Source organism: Balaenoptera physalus, assembly GCF_965194825.1.
Source record: "Balaenoptera physalus genome assembly, chromosome: 16".
In the NCBI taxonomy this organism is placed as follows: Eukaryota; Metazoa; Chordata; class Mammalia; order Artiodactyla; family Balaenopteridae; genus Balaenoptera; species Balaenoptera physalus.
In genome coordinates this window covers 48933508-48961149 of record NC_138898.1, presented here as the reverse complement: position 1 = coordinate 48961149, position 27642 = coordinate 48933508, and the positions used below count along the sequence as shown (strand labels likewise).

The 27642-nt window shown below is 47.5% G+C and overlaps 2 long non-coding RNA genes across 2 annotated transcripts; both read right to left on the bottom strand.

Moving 5' to 3' along the window:
• Nucleotides 1-5944: 5944 nt before the first annotated feature.
• On the bottom strand, nt 5945-10668 carry LOC309645916. The gene is made up of 2 exons (XR_014255120.1): nt 10525-10668; nt 5945-9573 (listed from the first exon to the last, which is right to left on the bottom strand). It is a non-coding gene; the product is annotated as an uncharacterized lncRNA (long non-coding RNA).
• A 3128-nt stretch (nt 10669-13796) lies between these two features.
• LOC309645147 lies at nt 13797-26549 on the bottom strand. Its single transcript, XR_014254770.1, has 2 exons — nt 26363-26549; nt 13797-24995 (listed from the first exon to the last, which is right to left on the bottom strand). It is a non-coding gene; the product is annotated as an uncharacterized lncRNA (long non-coding RNA).
• Nucleotides 26550-27642: the final 1093 nt, after the last annotated feature.

The following is a 27642-nucleotide window of genomic DNA, read 5'->3' as shown; positions in this document are numbered from 1 at the left end:
GAGGCTCCCAGGACCAGCAGCCCCTGGGCATTCCTTCCTCGAGACCCCAGGGTGGGGCTGGCAGAGCCTGGGGGAAATAGTTTTCTCCCAGTGTTGCTTCTTCTATGAGTTTAAAGATGAAACCTGGACCAGGGATGTTTTCGGTGGAAGCCAGTAATGGGCGTGACCAACAAATGTTCTCCAGGGCCTGAGGCGCTGCTCAAGGGCCCCTCCCCTCCCCCACTGCAGTAGGCAGAGTGTGACGTGGGGTCAGAGGCCCTCATGCTCCCCACCCCTGGAGTTCCATCCTGTAATCCTCTCCTCCCATTTGTGCAGGTCTGTGACTCGCTTCTAGCCTATAGAACATGGCAAAGGTATGGCTGTCGCTCCTGTGAATACATAACGACATATATAAAAAACCCCGTCTTACTAGTGATGAAATAAAATTTATATTTTAAGGCAGGACAAGAAAAAGTAAACATAAAATTCTCTCTCTGCATTTGTTTGGGCCTCCTCCCTCCTTCCCCGCTGTGCAGCGTGCATCTGAATTACACGTGAACCAGAGCTCCTCAAAGATGGGAATGCCTGCCCAACGTAAAGATCAATTTTTTTCTTTCTTCTGATGCTAGCCATGCAACTTCTTAAAAGAACAGTGTTCTTTCTCAGCTCCGTAGGGAGTCACGGTGACTTGCTGCTCGCTTTGTAGGTGCTTACCGGGACTATGTGTCCTTAGTGAGCTTTATGTAAAATATCCGGATGTCACTTTGATGTATAATCCTTCGTCTCGAAAATGCATATGACTATGCCTTCCACTTCTAACAGGCGGAACAGTTCTCAGAGCTTTCTGAGAATCTGCTTCCCAGGTTACAACCTTCAGTTTGGATTGAATAAAATTCCTTTTTATTTCTTCTTAACTTGATAGTGAGTTGAATTTTCAGTGACATTAGGATGCATTAGAGTGACAGATGCTCTCTGCTGGTCCCGAAGAAGCAACTGCCGTGTTGTGAACGTCCTAAGGAGAGGGCCATGTGCCAGGGGCTGCCTCTAGGAGCTGAGGACAGTGTACCAACAGACAGTGGCCAGGCCATAGGTAGAAAGAGAACTCTGACCCACAACCTGGAGCAACCAGCCCAGAAACCAAGCCGTTATCTACAGTAACCAGGATTGTAGGACATCGGACCACTGTCTCTAGCCACTGGTCCAGGAAGCCAAACAATGCCCTCTGTAGCCATTGCATTGTTCCAAAGTGCCCAGAATTTGTGTCGTATGAAAGGAGAGGTTAACGCTCCCCTTGACAAAACAACCAGAACTTGATTAATAACTGACAGCCTCCTGATTTTGTCCCAATTTCCAACGTGGGACCAAGCAGAGAAGCCAAACATGCTCCCGAACCAGTCACATAGGACGCTCACAGCAAGTCAGCCCGCCTCCTGCTTCCCCAGCCCAGCAGCCCTGGTCCGGGTACACCTGAACTGAAGCTGCCTCTTTTCTTCGCTGTAAAGCTTTCCCAACCCCCTACCTGCCTTCGAGTCTCTGCCAAACTCAAATAATGGTGGCCGACTCCCTTGCTATTGAAAGCTCTGAAAAAATGGCCTTTCCTTGTTCTCATTTGGTTGGTCTTCATTTACTGCCGCCGAGCCAAGAGCCTCAGTCACACAGCTGCAAGGGAGTGAATTCTGCCAACAAACACATGAGCTTAGAGAATCCAGAGGAGGGTGCAGGGGTCTCAACTGAGGTCGCAGCTCCTGCCAACACCTGGACTGAAGCCTCGTGAGGACGGGAAACCCAGCTAAGCTGCACCCAGACTCTTGACCCATGGAAACTGTGAGATGATACAGGTGTGCTATGCTGGGCTGCTACGTGTGTGGCGATGTGACATGCAGCCACAGAAAACAAGTACACAGATTCTTACGCTCACGAGGAGTGACACAGCCTGGAGCCAAGCTTGGACCCTCCCCCAGTACATATACCAGTTAGAATAGCCAGTACGTTCAGAATGTCAGGCCTGAGGGGTACCACTGCCAGAAAGGGGCAGCAAATGTAACAACGTACACCACCTGAAGCAGAATTACTGGAATGGCCACACCAAAAGTTTCAAATAAGCCTGATAAAAATGTTAAGAAGAAGAAATCAGCCATATGAAAAAAGAATCAGACATCACACAAAAGGGAAACAAGTGGAAATATTATATGAAAAAGAATAACTCAGAAAATGATAGGTGGAATAAGGAATAGATGGATACCGGGAATTCCCTGGCAGTCTGGTGGTTATTACTCCATGCTTTCACTGCTGAGGGCCCGGGTTCGATCCCTGGGCGGGGAGCTAAGATCCCACAAGCCGCGCGGCGTCAAGAAAAAAAATAAAAATAAATGGATGCAGGGCTTCCCTGGTGGCGCAGTGGTTGAGAATCTGCCTGCCAATGCAGGGGACACGGGTTCGAGCCCTGGTCTGGGAAGATCCCACATGCCGTGGAGCAACTGGGCCCGTGAGCCACAACTACTGAGCTTGCGCGTCTGGAGCCTTTGCTCCGCAACAAGAGAGGCCGCGATAGTGAGAGGCCTGCGCACCGCGATGAAGAGTGGCCCCCGCTTGCCGCAACTAGAGAAAGCCCTCGCGCAGCAACGAAGACCCAACACAGCCAAAAATAAAATAAATAAATTAATTAATTAATTAAAAAATAAATAAGTAAAATAAATGGATGCAAAGAACCGATGAGCGGGAAGCCGTGATCCAGGACCTCTCCAAGGAGGCCTCAGGGGAGACTGGAGATGGGAGGTGGAGAAGTTAAAAGGCTCGGAGGACAGAAGTCAACGCGCAGATCCAGAAGGAGAGGAGGAGAAATTTGAAGGCGTGTCTTTAACTTCCCCCGAATTAAAAAAGATGAAAGTCTACGGATGGAAGGGTACATAGGGCACCTCACTGTGGATGGGGAAAACGCTCAGACCCCATCATAGTGGAATTCAAACACACTGAAGACAAAGCTATTATTCTTCAGCTTCCAGATGACAGAAGCAGACCACCTACAATGGAGCAAGAATGAAGCTGACCTCAGGCTTCTCAACAGCCGTGTTCTGATCAAGAAGACCAGGGAGTTAGATTTTTGAATAAATATGACTCTGGACCTAGAACTTTATAACTAGCCAAACTGTCATTGAACTGTGAGGATGTAATAAAAACATCCTCAGGTCTATAAAGTCTTCAAGAGTGCGCTCTGTGCCAGCGGTGCAAATATGCAAAGGACCACAGAGAAAACAGCTCGTGCAAAGGCTCTGAGGCCGGAATAAGCCCCGTGTGTTCAAAGAACAAAGGAAACACCAGAGTTGGGTGGTTGGGGGGTGATGGGGTTAAAGGCAGGGCACAGGCCAGAATGTGAGGACTCTGTGAGCCTTGAGAAAGACTCTGGATTTCCTGAAGAATGATGAGAAGCCAGACGGGTGAGCAGGAAAGGAATGGGATCCAATTTCCCCTCTAACTGCAGTACATCATTCTGCCGGCTGTGTGTAGAAAAACCCCATAGCAGGCAGGAGTAGATGCAGTTTTCCAGGGAGAAGGCTCCTGGGCTTGTGACGTGGTGGTGGCTCAGCCTAGCCTGGTGGCAATGGAGGTGGAGAGAAGGGGACAGGTTCAGGTTAGTTTTGTAGGGAGAGCAGGAAGGTGTCATCAATGTGTCTGTAGTTGGAACTAAAGAAAAAGCAAAAGTTAAGTCTTTGTAGGTTAACAGATTTGTAAACAGACTTATCTTGGGGATCATTTTGAAATGTATGGAAATACCGAATCACTTTGTTGTGCAACAGGAACTAACGTAGTGCTGTAGGTCAATTATACTTCAAACAAACTAATAAAAAAGGAGATCAGATTTCTGGTTATCAGAGGCAGGGGTGGGGGCAGGGGGGAATTGGCTAAAAGTAGTCAAAAGGTACAACCTCCAGTTACAAGATAAATAAACACTAGGGATGTAATGTACGACATGATAAATATAATTAACACTGCTGCATGTTATATATGAAAGTTGTTAAGAGAGTTCCCATCACAAGGAAAACATTTTTTATTTCTCCAACTTTGCATCTATAAGAGATGATGGATATTCACTAAACTGATTGTTTTATCAGTTGTATCAGATTGATGTATGTAAGTCCAATCAGTATACTGTACAATATACAGTGCTGTATGTCAATTATATCTCAATAAAACTGGAAGAAAAAAGGTAAGAAAAAAAGAAAAAGCAAGAAATTAAGGAAAACGCAGAGATAGGGAAGTTTGGGGAGAGTTTTAGGGGAGCAAATTAGGAGTTCTAACTTTGGTATGAAAACACTGAGTAGCTGTTACCTCCCAAGCGTAGAAGATGTAAGAGGACTGTCGAGTATAGAAGTTTGTCGAACACGTGAGAGGTCAGGGCTGGGTTACAGATTCATGATCATTGGTATAGATAAAGTGTTTAATTAATTCCCCAGAGAGAGTGAATGTGTACAGAGATGGGGCACGGGAAGGGGAGGGGGGGGACTCACTGGAGGCTGGTGTCACAGGAAGAGGCAGCAAAGGAGAAGAAAGAGGAGCAGATCCAGAGAACATGCTGTTGGCATAGAAGCCAAGAGAAAATGGGGTTTAATTATATGAGGGAAATCAATTTGTGTGGGGTAAAACGAAGAGAGGGAAGTGCCCACGGAATTGGCAACATCCTGGCAATGGCGACTGACAAAAGCCATTTCAGCCTAACATCAGAGCAAATGGTGGGTGAGGAAGACGCGTCCTTGGGACAAGAGTGACGTGATTTCAGAGTTACAGGTGGCCCAGTCCAGGGGACAGCAGACTTTTCAATACAGGGCCAGGTGGTGAATATTTCAGGCTTCGTGAGAAAGATGATGTTTTAAAATGTAGGTTTTATTATTATTCAGGTTTGGCGAGGCAACAGCTCAGGAGAGGACTGCCACTGAAAAGACAGTTTGTCACTCACAGTTTCCAAGAGGAGGGGGCACAGCACACCACAGGGGGCCTCGTGGGGAAGCACCAGGGTGGGTCAGGAGGCAGAGGGTCCACGGGAAAACATGGGCGGGAGACTTTATCGTGGTTTCTGCAGGAAAGAATGGGTGAGGAAGGGTAAGCAGATTTAGGATTGGCGAGTTGAATTAACTTCACCGGGCTCTGGGGTAGAGTGACTGTCCCTACTTCTTGCCTGGTACCTGGCCTTGGGTGCCAGATTAGGGCAGGTGGACAGGGGCCCAAGTGGGAGAGCCTGATGAGGGAAGTGGCTGGGGTGTGGGTTTTGATTGGCAGGTTTTCATATGAAAGGCAGGCTCAGAGGGTGAGATGTTTGCTTTCTCTAGGGATTTGCTAACCCAGGGAAGGGAAGCCCCCCGTTCATTGTCCGCAAGGCCCCAAGATGTCAAAGCATCAGAATAAAAAGACAAGCTTAATACGTAAGGTCTCTGTTGCAGCTTTTTAACTTTGCTGTTGAAGCATAAAAGCAGCCACAGACAATATGCAAATAAATGTGGCTGGGTTTCAATAAAACTTTATTTACAAAGCAGGTGGTGGGCCAGACTTGGGGCACAAGCTGTGGTTTGCTGACTCGTGTTTAGTCAAAGAAATCAGAACAATTAGAACAGAAGCAATAGGCAGAGATATCACTAAAGAAAAGTTTTTAAAAGCTGCATAAGAAATAATTACAGACAAAAATCAAAATGTTTAACTGTGTTGCATACCAAATCAGTGAGATGGTACTCATACTCTAACACATCCTGGAAAAATGCTTAAATTAGAAAGATGAAGAAAAAGTCTAAAAGCAGGCAAAAGCAGTGCTTATGATAATGAAGAAAAACAAATCAGGCTGAACTTAAGACTTCTCACTAAGATTAAATGTTAGAAAGTAATGAAGCAAAGTTACAGAGTTTTGAAGAGACAAGAGATCAGTTATTTATTTGCTGTTCCAACACTTAGAGACTTGAAACAAAAACAGTTACTTATGTCATTGTGTGGGTTGGCTAGGCTTCCCGCTGGTGGTCCTTTTGCTCTGAGTGGTGTCAGCTGAGGTCGCTCCCATGGCTGATTTAGTGGGAGCTCAGGGCTGGACAGTCCAGGATGGCTCAACTCACATGTCTGCAGGAGCAGCTGCCAGTCTCAGACTCTCTCCACGTGGTGCCCCATCATTCAGTGGCCTATCGCGAGATTACATGGCGTTGGATCTCATGAAGGCAAAATGGGGGCTGCCAGGGCTTTGAAGTCCTAAGGCAAAGCCACCCAGCATCACTTTTTCCATGGTTAAAGCAAGTCAGAGGGTGAGGCTAGATTTGAGGAGGGGGAGATGGACCGACCTCTTGATGGAAGAGTGGTATGCACACGGTGGAATGAGAGAGATGGCCAGCGCCAGCTCTGCAGACAGTCCATCACAGAAAGCAAGAATTCCACACACATTCGTGTGTAAAGAGATAAGGTTTCTCAGACACAAGTGTGCTCAGCAAACTCATGTCCCTTATGTCCCTGAAAAAAAAGTTTTCATGTTATAGTCTAGCTGGGCTATAATCTATTAAGCTATATTTCTAGTGGATGAAAAGGGAAATCGTTAACATTCGCAAAGACACGATACAAAAGACAGGTGATCCACATTGAAACGAGTTTAAACATTGAATGAAATCTAAATAATTGTTATACATAGAATTGAAATCTCAATTCAGATACAATTAATTCTCAGCAGATGAGTCAGGTAGAATAAAAATAATTATTCAATGATGTAAGTTTCTATCCTAAAGCCCAGTATATATAAGCAAAGACTAGAAAGAACGGGGGGCCTGCGCCTGGGACGTAAGCAGGGAACTGGATAGCAGGGTAAATCCCACAGTGTACCTGGGCAGAGTCAGGGCAGGCAGTTTTCAAATAAACCAGAGATAGCCAGGAGTCTTTATTTCTCATTCCCTCAAAACTGCTCCTGTCTCAGAAAAGGGCACCACTATTCATCCAAGTGCTCCCCCTGAAAACCTAAGCGGAACGGGGCAGGGGGTTCCTCTTCCCCCTCCTCCACAGGACTTCTTCAGCATGCCCTGAAGACTTGTCCTCCCACTGGGGAAGGTTTGGGGTATAAACACACACACAAACACAGGCAAGCACGTGCACACACAATTTCGAAAATGCCATCCTAGGTGTTTCATTGTAACTCAACTTTCTCAAAGGAGACAATATTTTTTCAGTTAATGTCAACAAATATTTACTCTTTTTAAGTCACCCGCCAAATTTAGTCAATGTACTTATGGCTAAACTCAACTAAAGTGTAATCTAAATTGCATCCAAACGTAACACAGGAGAGATGTAAAGGAGCGTGCCCTGGTGGTTCTATCTGCATAGTGTAGGGGAGGCAAACTTTCCCTCTGTCTTGGAGTCTCTGGCTGGGCCCAAGGCTTAAGTTGCCGTAAAACAGATCAACAGAAGTAAAGCACACAAATTCTATTTTTACATGTGAATAGGAGCCTTCACAGGAAAACCCCCAAAGTGATTAAGCCTAAGTGCTTATAAACTAGGTTGAACAAAGAGTGATTGTGAAAAAGTAACTGAAATATACGAGGAAGCAAAGAGGAGATAAGGGTTCTTTTCATGTGTTTGTTCAGATTCTTCTTAGGCTCATATATTTATCATATAGCCACAGTGCCTGGAACTATGCCTGCCACCCAGAACAGAATCATAATTGAATACAGGACTGAATGAACCACTCCGGGTAAACAAGAACTACACTTTTCAAATGACTGGAGAACCTAGGAAGAGATAAAGTACAGTCAGTTTAACCCAAAAGCATAGAACTCAGGAAATGGCAGGGGTTTAGAAAACCCCCAAACCATAAAACAAGATGGCAAAAATGGAAACAAATTCACCAGTTGGGTTTAAAAAGAAAATTCAGTTATATATCCGAAAATTCAGTTGCTTCAAAAAGACTCATCTAAATAAAAAGATGCAGAAAGATTTAAAATAGAGGATAGACAAAAGAATTTATTAAATGAATACAAACACAAAGAAAGCAGGGGTCATGATATGAATTTCAGAATAAATCAGGACAAACACACTTAATGGGGCAAAGGAGGTTTATTATACTGATAACTATGCCATCCACGGTAAAATCATAGTACACGTAAATATTTATGTACTGTGTAACAGCATGAAAATGCTAGAATATGAATGGTAGAAAATTCAAAGAAAAATGTCAAAACTCCAAGTGAAAGGGAAGATGTTAACACATCTGCCCTAAGTCCATTTTATTCAAGAAGGTGGGTAGGGGAGAAGGCAGGATATCCATTAGGAGATTGGCAAAGAGAATAGTAAAAATAAACGACATGGAGAATTAGAATAAATATAAAAGATGAATTCACATTTAATTAATTGGTGTTCAAGTTCAGTAATAAACAGTTTTGAACAACTACTATATGCTAAGTATGAACTAGATTATGGGGGGTGTTTAATAAACCTTCTTTTCTGATAAATATGGAATTTTTTTTTTTTCAAAATAGATCATATACTAGGTCACGAAGAAAGCCCCAATTAATTTCAGGGTGGCTATGGGGATTGAGCAAGGTAATGTTACCCATTACCACTGCAGATGAAAAAATAAAGAAGGGCCATCATTATTATTGTGATTACGGTACAGCTCAGACCCTGGAGTACAAAACCACTCTTTTGAGGTCATTCTGTGTGCACAGGACACTCACCTCTACTTGCCCTGCTCGACAGAGGAGAGAAACAAATTGCTGAGTTGCCAGCTCTGGGCAATGCTTCCAGACCAGTGCTGCTTGGTTTACTCTGGAAGGGAAATAACTTCATTAGAAATGACATTTTCTTGGCTGGCTGGTCCTCAGCTGACAGAAGTGCCCCTGGAGCACTTGTGATCTCTGCAGCTGATTGGAGTGCATGTTGCCATCTCCAGGGACCCAGAGCAGGAGGCCAGACCTGCCGAGTGTAAGTCCCTGAGAGGGTCCAAGGCTTGTTATTTTAGAGTTGTTTGTTTTTTTTCCTGGCGTCTTCTCTGACCACCTATTTTAAATTGCAGCCTCCCCAGCACTCTCTCTTCCCCACCCCCCCAGGTTAATTTTTTTCCATGGTACGTTTCATCAACCATGTCACATATTTTCCTTGCTTGTCTGGTTTCTGGCCTCCCTCCCCATGAGACTGTGGGTTCCAGGAGAACACAATGTTTTATCTTTTGGTCCCCTGCTATAGCCCCAGAGCCTACAACAGTGCTTGCACATACAAAGTTGCTACTCAATAAATAGTTCTGATGAATAACCCCAAATCCATCTCTACAGTGAGATGTTTTCCGGTGGGGGGGTGGGGTAGGGGACAGGGCCAAATGGGCCCCGAGTTCTGGAATAGATTGAGCCTGTGTCCACAAGACGGAGGAAGTTTTCAGGAGGGTGCCTGGAAAGGGAGACAGGGAAAAGAACAGGAAGAAAGGAGCAGAGGCCATACCTGTTCAGCATTCACCTGGGGCACTTTGTCTACAAAACACAATCAATCCGGCGGAAGAAGGGAGAGAAGGAGGAGAGATGTGGGGCCATGTCTGTCTCTGTCTACTTCTCCCTTCTGCCAACGTATCCAACCTTCAGGAATTCCTGAAGGTTCTACCTGCAAAATAAATAAGAATCCATACTTCCCTCCAGCTCCAGTGCCACCACCCTGCTCTGTGCCACCTTCATCTCCAGCCAGGATTATCTCAACAGTCTCCTAACTTGTTTCCGTCTTTGCCCCTTACAGTCAATGCTCCTATGCAGCATCAGGCCCATCTTTCAGCAATATAGCCAGACCACATCACTCTCCACTCAGACCCTCACGATTTCCAGCCAGCGGCTCAGAGCCTTTGCCCCTAGTTCTCTCCCCAGGTATTCCCTTCCTCACCTGCCCAGATCCCACCTTCTCAAGCAAGCCTCCTCTGACCACCCCACCTGTTGGATCCCACACACTGCACCACACACTAGCACTCCCCAACCTCCTTATTTGGCCTCCTTATTCTACTTTTTCTTTGGTTCCCTATCACCTCTTCTACCACCCAGATAATTAACTTATTGATGTTCATGGTTTACCCTCTGCCCCTGCCCCCCGCCAGAAGGCCAGCTCCACCAAGGCAGGGAGATCTTTGTTTCTAATCAATAACAAAGATCTTTTCATCTTTTGTTCCCCAGCTCATCCCAAACATTAGAGCGGTGCCAGGCACATAGCAGGTGCTCAATTCTTTATTGAATGGTTGACTTGGAACAGAAGAGAAGCACAGTGGGCTATGTTTTCCTGGGAGCTGAGCTGATTACAAATGAAAAATAAATTTGGGGATTTTAGAAGGCAGGATTCACAAGAGCCGACACCAGTGAAATCCAAGTCGCCTCCCTGGCTACTGATCTGAAGCAGAACAGGAGCAAAAATAAGGTCTTTGTCCGTTTGTTTCCTTTTTCTGCTCTGTCCGAAACAGGTGTCTTTGCGGGTTTTTTTTGCGACACCGGCTACTTCGGTAACTCTAACGCTGTTGGGTATTTCTCTGCAAAGGTGCTCTCCCCAGCGGGGAAGTGGGAAAACTCAGCAGCTCACCAGGGACCCGCCCGACTCGGAAGAAAGACGACTGCTGGTTCCTGGCCGGCAACCGGCCAGCAGCTCCCCGCCTGTCCGCGTCGCCTTCCCAGGGGTGATAAAGGTCACCCAGCGCGGAGCCAAACCACATCCCTCCTCCCCGCCGCTCTCGCTCCCGCGGGGCCGGGGCTGGGTGGCCCTGAACACACAGAAACCAACCCAGGCGGCCCCCTACCCAGCTAGGACGAGCAAAACACCTCGCGGCGGGGACACGGCGCGGCCAAACCGGGGACAAAGGGCCGCGCCCACGCGGGCCTCCCCAGCTGGGGCTCCCAGCCCGCGCGGCGGATCTGGGTCCGCTGGGGGGCGGCGGGGCTCGTCACGGGAAGGGGGTGCAAGCGTGTGTGCTGCTCTGTGATGGGCGGACAGAAAGGAGACTGGGCCGAGTCTCGAGAACAAAAGTCCGGTCCTCCCCGGGGAGTGAGAAGAGCCGGGCGGCGGCGCCGAGGCGGGGCGGGAGCCGGGCCAGCCAAGTTCGCTCCGGGTTAGATCAACTTTCTGGTCCAGCTCTCTCCTCCCTGCAGCCTGGGTCCCTGGTCCCCGGGTGAGCGCAGAGGTTGCGCGTCCCCGCAGCGGAGGGTGGGCGGTACCGGGGGCGCTGGGGGCCCCGGTCGCGCAGGCGCCTTCCTCGCCCCCTCGGATTCCCCCGCCCCATCCCTCCCGAGCGGTTGGGGGAGGGGGATGGCTAGAGCTGGAGCCGAGGGAGGGCGGGAGGCAGACACAAAGCCCTTCCCTCGCCTCCCCCTCCACCTCCCCTCCTTCTCTTCCTCCTCCTCCTCCTCCTGCTCCTCCCGGGCGGGGAAAGTCAGCCCCGCGCTAGTCCGCGGGGCCACCGGTCGCCCCCGCCTCCGGGACCTGCGGGGAGGGCCTGCGCGAGGTAAGGGGCGGCGGCAGCGGAGACCCCACCCCCTGTGCCCGCACCCGGCGCGCCGGGAGACTCCTAGGCGGGGGCGTTGCGGGGTTCGAGGCACTGGTGCTGCTCCTCGCACGCTCCTCCCCTGAGGCCTGGGGGCAGAGCGAGCGAGCGGCCTCGGGGGTCTTGAGGACGGGCGGAGGAGGGGGGAACAGGGAATGGGGGCGCCGGGACGGGGGCACGGTGGGCTTCCGGGCAAGGATCTTAAGCAGACCTCTGCCGGAGGGAGGGGGGGATGAGGGGCCGCCGAGGCTGCGGGCACGGGGTGCGGGTGCGGGCGCGCGCGGCGGAGTAGGTAGGGACTTTGGTTGAGTTCTACCTGCGGGGACGCCTATGGGGTGTCAAGTGCGCCCCGCGCAGGCGCGCGCGGCCCGGAGCGGGGTCGCACGCCCGGGTGCCCGGCGCAGACCGGGTACGTGCGCTCAGCCCGTGAGCGGGGCGGACGCTCGGGCTAGGGATTTCCTCCCCCGGGGGGAGAAGCCGGACGGGGGGCAATGGGGTTGTTGCGGTGATTGATGGCAGGCGGAGGAGGAGCCCGGGTTCCTGCCGGGAAGCAAGGGGGCCACTTTCCCACTTTGAGGCCTCCTCGCCCCCCACCCCCCGGGCTCGGCCTCCACCCTTGGCCTCGGCTCCCACCAGCGCAGCGTCCACCCACCCGCGCCCCTCGACGGCCGCGGGACGGCGGGGAGTTTGCAGAATTCAGCTTTAAAGCCTGTGATGTCTTGCCAAGAAATACAGGGCGCGACCGACCCCCTGGGCCCTAACCGGCGCCTCGCTTCTCCTCAGAGCTCTCAGATCCTGGGGGGGGGGGGGGGGGCTTTCCTAAGTCAGCAGAGGAAGCCGCGCACGAACCCGAGCGCTGTGGAGCGGTAGTTTCTTGCAGGCCTGAGGGTTTCAGGCACAGTGGGATTTCTTAGGGACATGCTGTCATCAACAAGGAAACCCCAGAGCACTCTTCGGACCAACAGGACTTTGTAAATATTGCAGCAAAAGCAAACATCTGGCGGAACTCGGTCATTAAGAAAAATAGTGCTTTAATGCAATATTGAAAAACATCAAATTTCATGTAAAAAATCCACAATGAACAAAATATCAACATTTTACATCAAGTCCGGGTTGTGGTTATGACCTTGCATCATTGTTCAATGGAAGCAGTGTTTCCAGTTGCCCTGTTTATCTGGACCCCACCTGGGGGTTTATGAGGCTTGACAGTGGCATGCAGCAGATTATGCAATGCCGACTTTGTATATAGTCATGGTTTTTTTTGGTTTTACTCTGAAATTTTTTTAAATTGAAGTATAGTTGATTTACAGTGTTGTGTTATTTTCAGGTTACAGCAAAGTGATCAATTATACACACACACACACACGCACATATATGTATATTCTTTTTCAGATTCTTATACTTTATAGGTTATGTTTTTGACTGTGGAACTCTTACTAACTTTTTACCCAGTTCAAATATGCGAGAGTATTTTGACGAGTGGACATAAAGGTGGGCATTTTCTCTTTTCCAACGTGTCTCTAGAACAATCGTGCAGTCCCTGCTCTGGCACCTCCACAGAGGGCATCGGGGGCCGTGGGTTGGGAGGGGCCTGGGGGGAGACTCACATCTGGGACTCTAGAAAGAAGGCTGGTGGTTGAAAGGAGCTTTGGGGTTTGGGGACTCTGCTTTCAGCATTTGGAGTCTGGGGACGTGAGAAGACCAACCTGCTACCGTGACCTCTTTGTCTGGAGACACTGTCCCACAGACAGGTTATCTGAGTAGAGAAGGAGCCCTAAAATAGTCCACCCTTGACTCCCCCTTCCCACGCAGGGGCAGATAGGAGCAGCTTGACTCCCAGGTCTGTGGTATGCGCTTGTTTAGAGATAACTTCCCAGCAGCCCGCTTTTACCGGCCTGAGGTCCTCCTCCCCTTCGCCAAATTCAAGGGCCACTACCCACAACAAAGAGGAGTTCCTTCTCCAGAAATACCTCTTTTCAGAGGTAAATCCTCCCCCTCTGCTTGGAGGAGACAGATAACTCATTTCTCCTCTGTCCAAGGGCAGTCAACGCTGGGAGGTCAACCTCAACTGGGCCCAGTCAGCACAGACTGCCTGCATTCCATCATTTTGCTCTTCGTCCCATTCCCCTTGTATATCCAAGCCTCCTGACGATCCTTGCAGATTCCTCGTGGTTTCAGCTGGGAAGGATTCCCTGAACTCCCTCCTCCTCTCCCTGGTACGGCACCAGAATTCCTTGGGTGTGTATTACTTATGAGCAATATGCAATGGCCGCCATTTGCCCACGGTGAACTTCCTAAGGGTGAAAGCCAGCTCCTAGTTTTTTTTTTTAATTAATTAATTTATTTATTTATTTTTTGGCTGTGTTGGGTCTTCGTTGCTGCGCGAGGGCTTTCTCTAGTTGCGGCAAGCGGGGGCCACTCTTCATCGCGGTGCGCGGGCCTCTCACTATCGTGGCCTTTCTTGTTGCGGAGCATAGGCTCCAAACGCGCAGGCTCAGTAGTTGTGGCTCACGGGCCCAGTTACTCCATGGCATGTGGGATCCTCCCAGACCAGGGCTCGAACCCGTGTCCCGTGCATTGGCAGGCGCACTCTCAACCACTGCACCACCAGGGAAGCCCCAGCTCCTAGTTCTAACACTTAAGGAATGGGTGTTGAACAAGTGAACAGAAGTATCCCCCTGTAAAAAGCATTTTTAGGAGTTACAGGGCAATAAGTATATCCTTAGCAGATAATATTTTTTTTAATGTCACTATTATTGCTCTTGACATTTTATTTTTTTAATATTTATTTATTTATTTGTCTGCACCAAGTCTTAGTTGTGGCATGCAGGATCTTCGTTGCCACGTGAGGGATCTTTAGTTGCAGCATGCGGAATCTTTTAGTTGTGGCATGCAGGATCTAGTTCCCCAACCAGGGATCGGACCCGGGCCCCCTGCATTGGGAGCACGGGGTCTTAACCGCTGGACCACCAGGGAAGTCCCAGCAGATAATACTTTTATAGTGCTTTATAAAATGCTTGTCCAGATAATATCTCAGTTGTTTCTCACAGCAATACTAACAATTCCATTTGTTAGGTGGGAAAACAGAGGCCTGGAGAGGTCAAAGCACCAAAGTTGGAACCAGGGCTCCAGGCCCAGTAATCATTTTGCTGAACCACTGCTGACTTGCTAGAGGTGGCCCTGCTCAGATGCACATCCCACGCAGTGTATGTCCAGAGCAGAATTTACACAGTGGTGTATTAGGAGGCAGTTTTACTAAGGAATTACTGGAGTTACTCGGGTAAAATGCTTTAGAGAAATGCTAGTGTTAAGCAGGTTTTCCACTGCAGGACTTTTCAGTGCTTTTATTATCATTATGTGCATTGGGACTCTTTAGGATGACTCCATAACATGTAATGTTTGCCAGCTTCTTTTGGCCACAGAACCATGGAACATCTTCCGGATCCAGTGTTCTAAGAGGTCCACTTGGGGAAATGTTGCTTAGTTCACTCAAAACCTTCTGACATCTAGGCAGTGTTCAAGGACCACTAGTGTGCAGAATAGTAAACAAATGTATGTTCTGGACATTTAAAAGGCACAGTAATGCCCCCTTGTAAATTTAGAGTAAATTGTTGGTTCCCCAGCTTCTGTGCATCTGATTAACACGAGTCAGTTCTCCCGTGTTTGGTCAGATCTGAGGGAATTGGAAGAATTGGGTAGACAATGCAGACAGGCTCTAGAGAGCATGGGCCCTTCATGCTGCTGGAAGCAGGCAGAACTCACCCAGCCTCCCCAGAGAACCCTTCAGATGCAGCTGTTTCTATGGAGTGGCCGCTTAGGGGCTCTTGTCCTGTTGGTGGTTCGTCTTGGTTGACCGCACCCATTGAGTGGGAAATACAGTTGCCTACCTTCTTCTCTCCCTGGGAGCTGTGGATCCTGTAGGGCATCTATGTCTACATTTACTCGTGAAGAGGAAGCGACAGTCACTGTCTGAGTGCCTGGGATCAGAAACAAAGGGCTGCTGATGTCATCCCTCATCCAGGTCCCCCACTGCAGGAGGTACAGCCCCCAGTTCAGACACACCCATTGTTTGAAATTGTTTTGAATTAGAGCGTGCCTGCAATCTACTGTTAGGTACTTTTCACAGATCAGTGACCCTGGCTGTTCAGGCTTTACTGCATTTAAGAGAGGAGATGAACAGTGGATTCCAGAGTTCGTATTTCAGGGATTCAGAGGAGAGTGGTGGGTTAGGAGGAGCCTTGGGAAAGGTGAGGCCATGATCAGAGAGAGGCTGGGTGAATTTAACGTCCGTCTGCTTTTGGATGGAGGCATTTCTAGGTTTCCAGTGCTGAGCAAATTATCTTACAATTTGTTTCATAGATTTTTCCAAAGCACAGAATCTAAGTAGCTCATTTAGAGATCTGTAATTGAGTAGGGTGGTGTCACAGAGGTCAAGGAAAGGAATGTTTTGAGAAAAATGGGCCTATCAGATGGGGTGGGTGTTCGTGAGAGGATGTGTGCGTGTGCGTGTGCGTATATGTGTGTGTGTGTGTGTGTGTGTGTGTGTGTCCTTCTGCATGTGTGGCCAAGCAAGAGGGTGGGGAGGAAATACTGAGTGTGATTTCCAGCCCGCTGAGTTTTAAAGTCCTGTATGTTACCTGATAGAAATTGTCAATAGGCAGCCAGAGGCAGGGAGTCACTGGGGTGCTGTGGGGACTGGAGCGGGGGCGTTGGTGAACTCACCCAGAGAGGGGCCACGGGCCAAGCAGAATGGGGTCAAGGTAGAACCTAGAAGCCCACATCCAGGTCCAGGGAAGGAAAGAGAAAGAGCCAGCATTGATTATGAGCCGGACAATCCAGAACTTTCAACCCGCTAGTTCCTGGCCAGCATGTGTTGTGATTGACCAGGGCCCAGGCTTACCCCAGGTTGTGAATTTTTTTTAACAGACATCATATTAGTTTCAGGTATATAACTTAATGATTCAATATTTCTATATATTGTGAAGTGATCACCATAAGTCTAGTTAACATCCGTCACTGTTGAGCTACAGAATATTTTTTCTTGTGATGAGAACTTTTAAGACCTATTTGCTTTTAGCAACTTTCAAATATGCAATACAGTATTATTAACTATAGTCACCATTCTGTTCATTACGTTCCATGACTTATTTATTTTATACCTGGAAGTTTGTACCTTTTGACCATCTTCACCCATTTCTTCCCCGTCCCTACCCGCTGCACCTGCAACTCTGGCAACCAGCAATCTGTCCTCTGTATCTATGAGCTTGGTTGTGTGTGTGTGTTTTTAAGATTCCATATATAAGTGAGACCGTAAGGTGTTTGCCTTTCTCTGTCTGACTTATTTCACTTAGAATGATGCCCTCAACGTCCATTCATGTTGCTGCAAATGGCAAGATTTCATTCTTTTTGATGGCTAGATAATGTTCCATTATATATATGTACCGCATCTTTATCTGTTCATCCGTCAGTGGACACTTAGGTTGTTTCCATATCTTGGCTATTGTAAATAATGCTGCAGTGAACATGGGGTGCAGATATCTTTTCAAGTCAGTGTTTTCATTTTCTTTGGATAAATACCCAGAAGTGGAATTGATGGATCATATGGCAGTTCTAGCTTAAAATTTTTGAGGAACCTCTGTACTGTTTTCTATAGTGGTTGCAGCAATTTACATTCCCACAGATAGCACACAAGTGTCCTTTTTTCTCCACATTCTCACCAGTATTTGTTATCTCTTGTCTTTTTGATAATAGCCATTCTAATGGGTGTGAGGCGATATCGAATTTCCCTCATGATTAGTGATGTTGAGCATCCTTTCATATGCCTGTTGGCCATATGTACATCTTTGGAAAAATGTCTGTTCAGATCCTCTGCCCATTTTTTAATCAGATTGTATGATTTTTTTGCTATTGAGTTGTATGAGTTCTTTACGTATTTTGGATATTAACCCCTTATCAGATGTATGATTTGCAAATATTTCCTCCCACTCTGTAGGTTGCCTTTTCATTTTGTTGATGGTTTCCTTTGCTGTGCAGAAGCTTTCTAGTTTGATGTAGTGCCACCTTGTTTGTTTGTTTATTGTTTTTGTTGCCCTTGCTTTTGGTGTCAGATCCAAAAAATCATTGCCAAGACTGATGTCAAGGAGCTTGCCACCTATATTTTCTTCTAGGATTGTTATGGTTTCAGGTCTTATGTTCAAGGCTTTAATCCATTTTGAGTTAATCTTTGTGTATGGTGTAAGATAGTGGTCTAGGTTCATTGTTTTGTATGTGGCTGTCCAGTTTTCCCGACGTCATTTATTGAGGAGACTGTCCTTACCCGTTTTTAAAATTCTTGGCTCCTTTGTTGTAAATTAATTGACCATATATGTGTGGGTTTATTTTGGGGCTCTCTTTTCTGTTCCATTGATCTAATGTGTCTGTTTTTATGGCAATACCGTACTGTTTGATCATGATAGCTTTGTAATATAGTTTGAAATCAGTGAACTTGATGCCTCCAGCTTTGTTCTTCTTTCTCAAGATTGCTTTGGCTATTTGGGGTCTTCTGTGGCTCCATACAAATTTTAGGAGTGTTCTAAATATTTCTGTGAAAAATGCCATTGGAATTTTGGTAGGGATTGCATTGAACCTATAGATTGCTTTGGGTAGTATGGGCATTTTTAACAATGTTAGTTCTTCCAATCCATGAGCACAGAATATCTTTCTGTTTAATCCCTGAGAAATGTGGAGTGTCAGCTGAGAGTGTGAATAGAACCACATCAGTTAATACTAGCAAACTGACTCAACAGAATTATCACATATTGAATGAATGAGTGATTAAATGACACTGTTTTTGGTAGTAGAAACTTTTAAAACTTGCTAATGCTATGGTGAAAGTCTAAACAGAGCCATTTTGCAGAAGTTTCATAAAAGATAAAGTTGGATTTGAGGAGGAGCAGGGGATTAAGTTATGGGCACTCCATGTGAGATGTCTTATTCTGGTCAAGAATCTTTGGTGGCAAGGAACCCCATTAGTAACTTTGAATAAGCCCAAAAGTTGTAGGAAAGTTTATGAAGGTATGCCGATTTGTTTAAGCCATCATTTTTTTTTTTTTTTGCAAAAATCTTTATTTTAACACCTAAAGGAAAGAATCACATGTCCACTCCAACAGCTTTACCGGCTTTTTAGCAGTGATTTAAATGATGTTGCTGCGCTTCATAGTGTACAAATGAGAAACTAATTTAGGAAGTGCATTACCAAACTCAGGTCTACTCTCCCGCCGCACAGCAAAACCAGTCTACTGACACCAATTTTTGGTGAAGGAAAGTGTGGTGTTTATTTGCAGGGCACCAAGCAAGGAGAATGCCCGTGCTCAAAATACCTGAACTCCCTGATGGCCTTCAGACCAGGGTTTTTCAAGGCAACATTAGGGGTAGGGGTCATAGGCTACATGGTCAGCTCATGGACGTTCTTCTGATTGGTTGGTGGTGAGGTGACAAGGTGATGTTTCTGGAATCTCAATCTTCTGGTTCCAGCGAACATGTAGACATCATGTAGTTGCCATCCTCCACCTGGGTGGGGGTCTTAGTTTTCGCAAAACAATTCAAAGATATGGATCAGATGTTAGCTATATCCCTTGAGGAGGAACTAGGAGTCCTGCGGCTGTTTTATGGCTGAATTGTTGTTTAAGCTATTATTACTTTTCTTGTTGGACTGCTTTTCCTTTGTTTCTGCATTTTCTCACTTCTCTAATTATTCACTACCTGACTATGCTCTTTGGAACTCGTGGAAGGCCTAGAAGACTAAAATTTTTTTACAGACAAGAAGTGCAGGACTCTGAGGTCTCATACCTCTGAAGGCCCTGCAGGGCCCTGCTTGGTTTCAGGTGTTCTAATTACTGTGAGCTTCTGTCTCATTTGTATTTGATCATGACTTGTGGTCAAGTGACAGTCAATGGAGTTATTATGTAATTCCCCCACTTGCTTGAAATTCTCAAAAGTTGAGCATTTTAAAGATAAGGCTTGGTGGAAACATTTGTATTTTACCATTTTTAATGAGTTAAGTCTATTTTAATTGAGTAGGTTAAGTCTATTTTAATTGAGTAGGTTAAAATTGAGTCAAGTCTATTTTAATTGAGTAGTAAATGAGATAAACAACAGATATTTTAGATTTCATGTATATGATTTCATGTGTTAGGTCAGACATGCAAAATACAGAAATCCAAACATTCAGCTAGTTGAAATATTAGCTCAATGAACTCTATTTGCTTTAAAAAGCTTTTTTTTTTCCTTTATTGAAGACATCACCACAGGTTTTATTACAAATATCTAACTCCCCATTGCATTTAAACTCAGGTTTGAGTACAAGAACATTTTTGAAAAATGAATTGAGGCAGATGTCTCTCCTGGATGGTAAGGGAGGGGCGCCTTCACAGGTCAAATTGCTCCTGGACCCTGTGTCCCCAGAAATCAGCCAAGACCCCCCATGACCCCGCAGGGCCAAAACCAGAGACCGTATCTCTGTAACCAGCCTGGGGTTTGTCTGCCCTCAACATGTGGTGACAGAAGGTGAGATGTCATCTAAACAACCATCCTCGTCTCACGATCCAGACTTTGTTCAACTAAGTGCTGTGCGTTCGTGACTTTTTATCACACAAATACTTTAACTTTCCATGTAGTCAAATGCCTGTACTTTTCCTATGGATTTCTTTAATTGGCTCCTGTGCGTAGAAATCCTTTCTGCATCCTCAGTCAGTGAGCCAGTTACAGTTTCTTCTTATTTTGATGCTTTCAGTTTTACAGATGACTGTTGAAATTCATTTGGAATCACTTGGCAGATGGTTTGTGAAGTAAGAATGCAACTTAATTCTTTTTGTTCCCCACTAGTTTACCCAAAGGCCCAGCGTCATTTGGTGAATAAACCCAGCTCTCCCCAACTCTGTAAAACATGCTGTATTTGGCTGAGCAAGTCCCACTTCACTTTTTGCCTCTTTATCTTTCTTTCCTTTCTTCCCCCAGATTTTCTTGGCAATGTTCGCCTTAATTCCTCCCATTAGTTTTATTCCGTGGCATTAGTTTGGAATTGTACTAGGCCTAGCCACTGATTTGGGAAGACCTGAGACATCGTTTTTGATCCTCTTCCCCCAGTAGTTGAATTAGAGCCCGTAGGCATTTCTTGTGCAGATTCAGGCCTCACTGATTTCCTAGGCAGCAGGGTGCCTGGGGAAGAAGATACAAACCTGGGCTGGTCCTGCAGGGATGTGTTTGCTTTTGGTTTCGGTGATGCTGGGAGGCGTGGGTCCTGGCTGACTTCTGGGATGGGGGCCAAGGTTCCTTTGGGATCTGACCTCTGCAGGTATCCCTCTGTAACTCCCGGCCTGAAGGGCCCCTGGCCTTGAAGGGGATACTTACAGACACTGGTGAGGAGGGGGCAGGGTGGTCAGTGCTCCAATCACGTTACTGAGTCCAAGCTCATGCTGTTCGCCACATGACAGGCCAGTAAATCGAGAGACGAGTGGTTGGGGGAAGGAATGGTGACTTTATTTGGAAAGCCAGCAGACTGAGAAGATGGTGGAGTTGCGTCCCAAAGGGCCATCCCCCTCTCTTAAACTCTGTTTCCCTGGGACTGTGGTACCTCCTGGGGGTGGAGTCATGTCAAAGAGCAGGGGCTGGCAGAGGGCAGCGACCTCTTTCTTCCATGCTAGGGTGGCGTGGCTGCACGTAGAAGGGGCACTTCCTCCTGTCCCGGGTGTCACAGGGGAGCACAGTGGAAGGGGTTAGCTGGACGGACGGGGTGGTGTCTGTGAGCTGGTATCCACTGGGTTTGGGGTAGAGGAGGGTCCGGTGCAACGAACGAGAACCAGGAGGAGTGTGGACATTTGGGGGAAGACCGCGTCGTTCACTGTGGCTCCACTCAGGACCCAAGCTTCCCCGCCTCGGTTCTGTGAAGTGTGGAGAGAGGGAGGCCGTGGTCCAGGCCCTCTGAGGGCTCCTAGACCAGGGAGGCAGGTGCTGCACATGCGGGACCAGCAGAGACCGGCTTAGGGCAGCATCAGGTCCTGAAGACCCAGACCGTGTGGACAGATGGAGAGGGTCTAGGAGGGAAAGCTGTCATCAGCTGCCTGAGCTGGAACAGATCAGGCCCTGCGGGGAATTGTGCTCTGTTTTTGATCTAAGTAGAATCTCAGCTTCCTTTGTCTATAAAAGGAGATAAGGGGACATCTTCACAGGAAAGTTCTGGAGACAGCGTGGGACCCAGGAGAGTGGCCGGATCCGAGGCCAGCTTAGTGGACGCAGGCATCGTTGTGCCCCCTGGCGGGTCAGTCTTTGGCTGAGGGCTGCCCCATGCGCTTCTGGCTCCTGAACGCAGTCCGAGCAGGGCCCGTCAGCCTGAAGGCTGCTGTCCTCCCGCAGAGACAGGGGCGCCGGCGGTGGGAGGGAAGATGTGTTTGAAAGTGGTACAGGGACCCGCGCAGACCTCGGCCTGGGACGCTTGTTCTCAGCAGGTAGGGTGGGTGGTTGGAAGACGGTCCCGCCTCCATTTCTTGGGACGGTGCGAGGCACAGGAGTTTCTTACTAACCCTCTGCTGTGAGGGATAACGTGTGCGGCTTACTGGCCCGTGGTGGTCACACTGGCCCACCAGAAACCATCTCTGAAGCTTCCCCACCATGTTGATTTCCCTCAGTTCTGCTGCAGGTATTTATGCCCTCAGATCTTATTGGAAATAGTCAACATAGTCACAGGATGCCTGTAACTATGCAAAGAGCCTTCGTGGACATAGTTAGCCCTTGGTTTCTACCACTGTTGGCTCCCAGTTCCTTGAAGACTGATGAGGTATAGGACAGGGGACATTGAGAACCTCAGGGAACTTTAAGGTCTGAAGAGCTTCTTAATCATGTCAGGAGATGACAACATAAATCTTCACTGTCCCGGCCAGTCATTAAATACACGTAAGCATCTGAGCGCATTCGTACCTGCACCTTCCATCCTTTCTATGCTGTACTAATCCTCCCCCTCCCACCCCCCCACCCCCCCAGTTCTGGTAGTTTGCACCAGCCCCGCCGTGGAAGCGTAAGACCATGGACTTGTGGATTGCTTCAAACTAGCCAATCACAGGAGGCTTCAGAGATGAATGAAACCCATTGCTACCAGGGGCTGCAGTTCAACCTGCAGATCCTTCCGTGATAAGGAGTCCACTCATCTGCTCTTCTGAGAACCCAGCAGCTGGAATAAGGGTTGAGACAGAGAAGCCAGAATTACACGACAGTACCACGTGGTCTGAGATGAGATTTTTGTTTTTTTAATTGAGTACAGTTAATTTACAATGTTGTGTTAATTAGTGCTGTACAGCAAAGTGATTCAGTTATACATACATATGCACTTTGTAAAATATTCTTTTCCATTATGGTTTATCATAGGGTATTGAATATAGTTCCCTGTGCTATACAGTAGGACCTTGTTGTTTATCCATCCTATATATGCTAGCTTACCTCTGCTGACCCCAACCTCCCACTCCATCCCTCCCCCAACCCCCTCCCCCTTGGCAACCACAAGTCTATTCTCTATGTCTGTGATTCTGTTTCTGTTTCATAGACATTTGTATCATATCTTAGATTCCACATATAAATGATATCATATGGTATTTGTTTCTCTTTCTGACTTACTTCACGTAGTATGATAATCTCTAGGTCCATCTATGTTGCTGCAAATGGCATTATTTCATTGTTTTTTATGGCTGAGTAGTATTCCATTGTGTGTGTGTGTGTGTGTGTATATATATGTGTATATATATACGTATATATACACATATATACATATATATATACATATATATGTATATATATATGTATATATATACCACATCTTCTTTATCCATTCATCTGTCAATGGACATTTAGGTTGTTTCCATGTCTTGGCTATTGTGAATAGTGCTGCTGTGAACATAGGGGTGCATGTATCTTTTTGGATTATAGTTTTGTCTGGATATATGCCCAGGAGTGGGATTGCTGGATCATATGGTAACTCTATTTTTAGTTTTCTGAAGAACCTCCATACTGTTTTCCACAGTGGCTGCACCAACTTACATTCCCACCAACAGTGTTGGAGGGTTCCCTTTTCTCCACACCCTCTCCAGCGTTTGTTATTTGTACACTTTTTAATGATGGCCATTCTGACCGGTGTGAGGTGATACCTCATTGTAGTTTTGATTTGCATTTCTCTAATAATTAGTGATGTTGAGCATCTTTTCATGTGCCTATTGGCCACCTGTATTCTTTGGAGAAATGACTATTTAGATCTTCTGCCCATTTTTGGATTGGGTTGTTTGCTTTTTTGTTGTTGAGCTGTATGAGCTATTTGTATTTTGGAAATTAAGCCCTTGTAGGTCGCATCATTTTCAAGTATTTCTGAGATGAGATTTTAAACATTATGATTCAAGCTGTCAAGAGATCTATCATCAGATCTAATTTTAACTATCAATATAAGGTAGAAATATCTCTTTCTTAGTTTTTTCCTAAGGTATTTTTCATTTAGTGTAAGTATCAAGAAACCATTAAAATAAAAATTGCAAGAGAAAAGAAAATGATCAACTGTAAGGGTAAAAGAAAATGAATAGTGTGAAAATGTAGCATTTTCACTTCTGTTTTTCCATAAGTCCATTTAAAGTTCTGGGTCTTAGTTGTTGTTTACCGTTCTGTGGGATTCTCTATACATCCCGTGAAAGTATGGAAGGCTTCAGGGTAAGCTGTACTCAATTCTTCCAGAGAGAGAAAAAGAGCCTGGCATAAGAACCAAGACTTCGTAGTTCTCAAAGATTTTGATGCTTTTATAAATTAAACATCATTCTAGAAACACAGATAAAAATCAATAAATTATGGCAAAGTAGTTGTTGAGGGTTGACTGAACTGAAGGTACTTATACAGCTGCATGATTAAGTATTACTTAATTTAGCAATACTGCCTTTGAGGAAACATTTTTTGGTGAGTGCTGGGAAAATGGACCAAGCTATTAAGCCATTTGACTTCAAGCACGTTTACACACCATATGAAAACACAGCACAGAAGCAAGGAGAAAACCCTCTGCCTGATAAAGCATTTTCCAATAAACTTAACATTTAACAGAAAAGGTCTTCGAATGGACGGTGAGGGGACGCAACCCGCCTTGCCCTCTGTCTCGAGGAGGGGATGTGGAATCTTGTTTTCTCTGTAGCGTTGCTTTGGCTCGGCCATAACCGTGCTCTACAATCCATTGACCCTGCCACCTGGTCACTGCCCCTCGTCCACGTCACATCCTCACCTGCGTCCTTCTCAGCTCGGTTCTCAGGGTCTGGGGTCATAGCTCTTCCTTTGCATAAACCTCAATTTTCTTGTCTCTCTCAGGGGACTCCCTTGACTGAATCCAAACCCTGGTCTGTGTCTGCACCAGGCAGGCGGGCAGGCTGGAAAACCACAGGCGCGTTGAGGGTTCGTAGCCGTTGATCTCAAGGGCTCCTGTTCCATTTATCAGTCCATCCACTCTCCTCTTCAGATCAGATTTGACAGACTTAAAAAAAAAATCACATTCACATATATATGGAAGGGAGATAAAGTTTCAGAAACTAACACTACTCTGATGTTTCCTTTTCCCTTCTCTCTGATCCTATCCTATTTCATTTACTTAAAGCGCGCTGATGGCGACCTTCTAAATCAATTTCACGACCCACTAATGGGCTTGGAAAAAAAGAAGCCCTGGACTATTTCATGCTGATTCCTCCCTTCTAGAACCTCCCACGCACTCCTCGCCCTCCTCACTCTCAGTTGATGACCTTACTTCTTATTTCACTGAGATGCTAGAATTAGAAGAACTTCCATGACTCCTGCCCTGAAACTACCAACAGACCTGCATCTGGATGCACCTGATGTGTCCCCCTCCTACCACGATGGATAGAACGTCTGTCCTCCTCTCTGGGGTCCACCCCTGCGCTGGTGCAGTGGACCCCAACTTTTCCCCATACCCGAGGACATCCCTCCCACAGTGGCTCCCTCTGTGTCCTGGATTACCGGTTTCCTGGCGTCCCTACCGACTCACTTCCGTCCAGGTACAGTCATACCGTAATATCACCCATCTTTAGAGAAGCTTCCCCTGACCCCGCACCTGCCTCCCACTCCTCCCTCTTCACAGGGGTGTGCTCCCTGTCTCCACTCCCCCGTCCATTCTTTCCTAGACCCACTCCCATCAAGGTCTTGTAACCCCATCTGACCTTGTCAGGGGCACCCGTGACCTCCATGTTGCCAAATCCCGTGGCCAATTTTGGTCCCCATCTCCCTCCATCTTCCAGTAGCATCAGACACAGGTACCCGCCCTTCCTTCTTACAAATACTTGGCTTTCAACACCACACTTTCTCTTGCTTTTCCTGCTTCGCTGGGGGCTCCTTCTCAGCCTCCTTTGCAAGCCCCCCCCGCCATTTCCTTAATCCCTGACAATCGAGTGCCTTGGGGCTTAGTCCTTGGTCTCTTCTAGTTGATTCTTCCGCTAGGCGATCTCATCCAGCCTTGCTACTCTCAATCCCACCTGTGTGTGATGGTTTCCAAGTCAAGCCTCTGCAAAACTGCAGCCGCTATTGGGTGCCCAGTGGCCTCTGGGGTATATCCGCTCGGTGGGCTCGTAGGAATCGCAGACTGGTTGTGTCCCAGGTGGACTCCTTGTCCTGCCCACCTGGTCCTGCCCCCTCCTCTCATTTCCCCGGTTCATACAGTAGCTCCATTCTCCCAGGTTTTCAGGCTCAACACCATGGACTGTCCGCCTACCCCAGTATCTTGCATCCAGTCCCTCAGCAGGTTTGATCAGCTCTGCCTTCAAGCAGTATCCCTGAGCTGTCCACATGTCACCCGCCCACTGCCACCACCTCTGAGCCCCCATCATCTCTTACCTGGAGTCCTGCAGTGTCCGCCTGACGCGTGGCTCTGCTCTGTTCTTGCCTCCCTGCTGTGTTTCTCTCCACGGGGTACTCACAGCCGACTTTTAAAAACATGTCAGTGCCTTTCCTTCCAGTTTTCATCTCACTCAGAGTAAAACCCACAGCCTTCTCCACAACCCGCAAGTCCCTGTATGGCCAGAGCTCAGCACCCGTCTCCCCTCCCCTCCCGCCCTCCCATGAGGTGGTAAGCCTGCCCCCGTCCCAGCGCTGTCCAGCTCCTCCTTAGCCAGGGATGTGCTCCCTCCAGACCCCCACGTGACCCGCCCTCACTGCCTCGGGTCTCTCCCGAACATCACTGCAGAGACTGTGTCGCTGACACCCCCGTGAAAAACAGCAAATCTGCCCACGCCCTCCTCAGTGTTCTCCCGGCATCTGTTTGCACCTGACGCGCACTGGGCAAGTCGTGGGTTTGTTTGGTTTGTCCCCAGAGTAGTGCTGGCATATCTATAGCAGGTACTTCATAAAAACTTGTTGAATTAAATAGTTAAGGCACAAAGAATCTTGAAGCTTGGGCGGGGTGACTAAAGAGCCAAAACATCCCTTTGGGCTAAAAATAAAAGTACGCCTGTTGTGAGGCAGCTTTCCAGTTTCCTGCAGGAGAAGCTGCCCGCTTGGCTGCAGCAGCCCAGGGCACCGGGGCCGTGCTGTGGAACCAGGAAGAACACGAGCCTTGGAAGCTCTTTCTCGTGATTCTTTTCCCCAAACCCTGGAAAAAGTTTCTGCAAGAGAGAATTTTTTTAAGTGTAAGTACATGCAGTGCTCAACTTTAAGACAGAGGTAAAGACATTTGGAAATTTGAATGCAGCCTCCAGAAGGATCGGAGGGATGGGCCGCAGGCCTGTGATGCTTACAGCTAATAAAGGCTCCAGACCCGGGAGAGTTGCTTCCGTCCTCCTGAAGAGGCCGCCGCCCTGCAAACCCCGGTGACAGACAAGTTTCAACCCACGTGCGTGACCGGAGGGGCCAGGCAAGACCGCTACATAATTTGCGGGGCTCAATGCAAAATGCAAATGGGGGCACCCTAGTCAAAAATTATTAATAATTTCAAGGAGGTGTCAGAGCGTTAAACCAAGAGTGGGGCCTTCCTGAATGCAGGGCCTGTGCGACCACACGGGTCACACGCCACGGAGCTCGCCACGGGCCACGTGAGACGTGAGCTTCTGCTGACCAGGACTTCAGGGTCCAGCTGACAAGCACACCAGCCAGGGGCACTGAGCGCCTTTGAGGTGGTT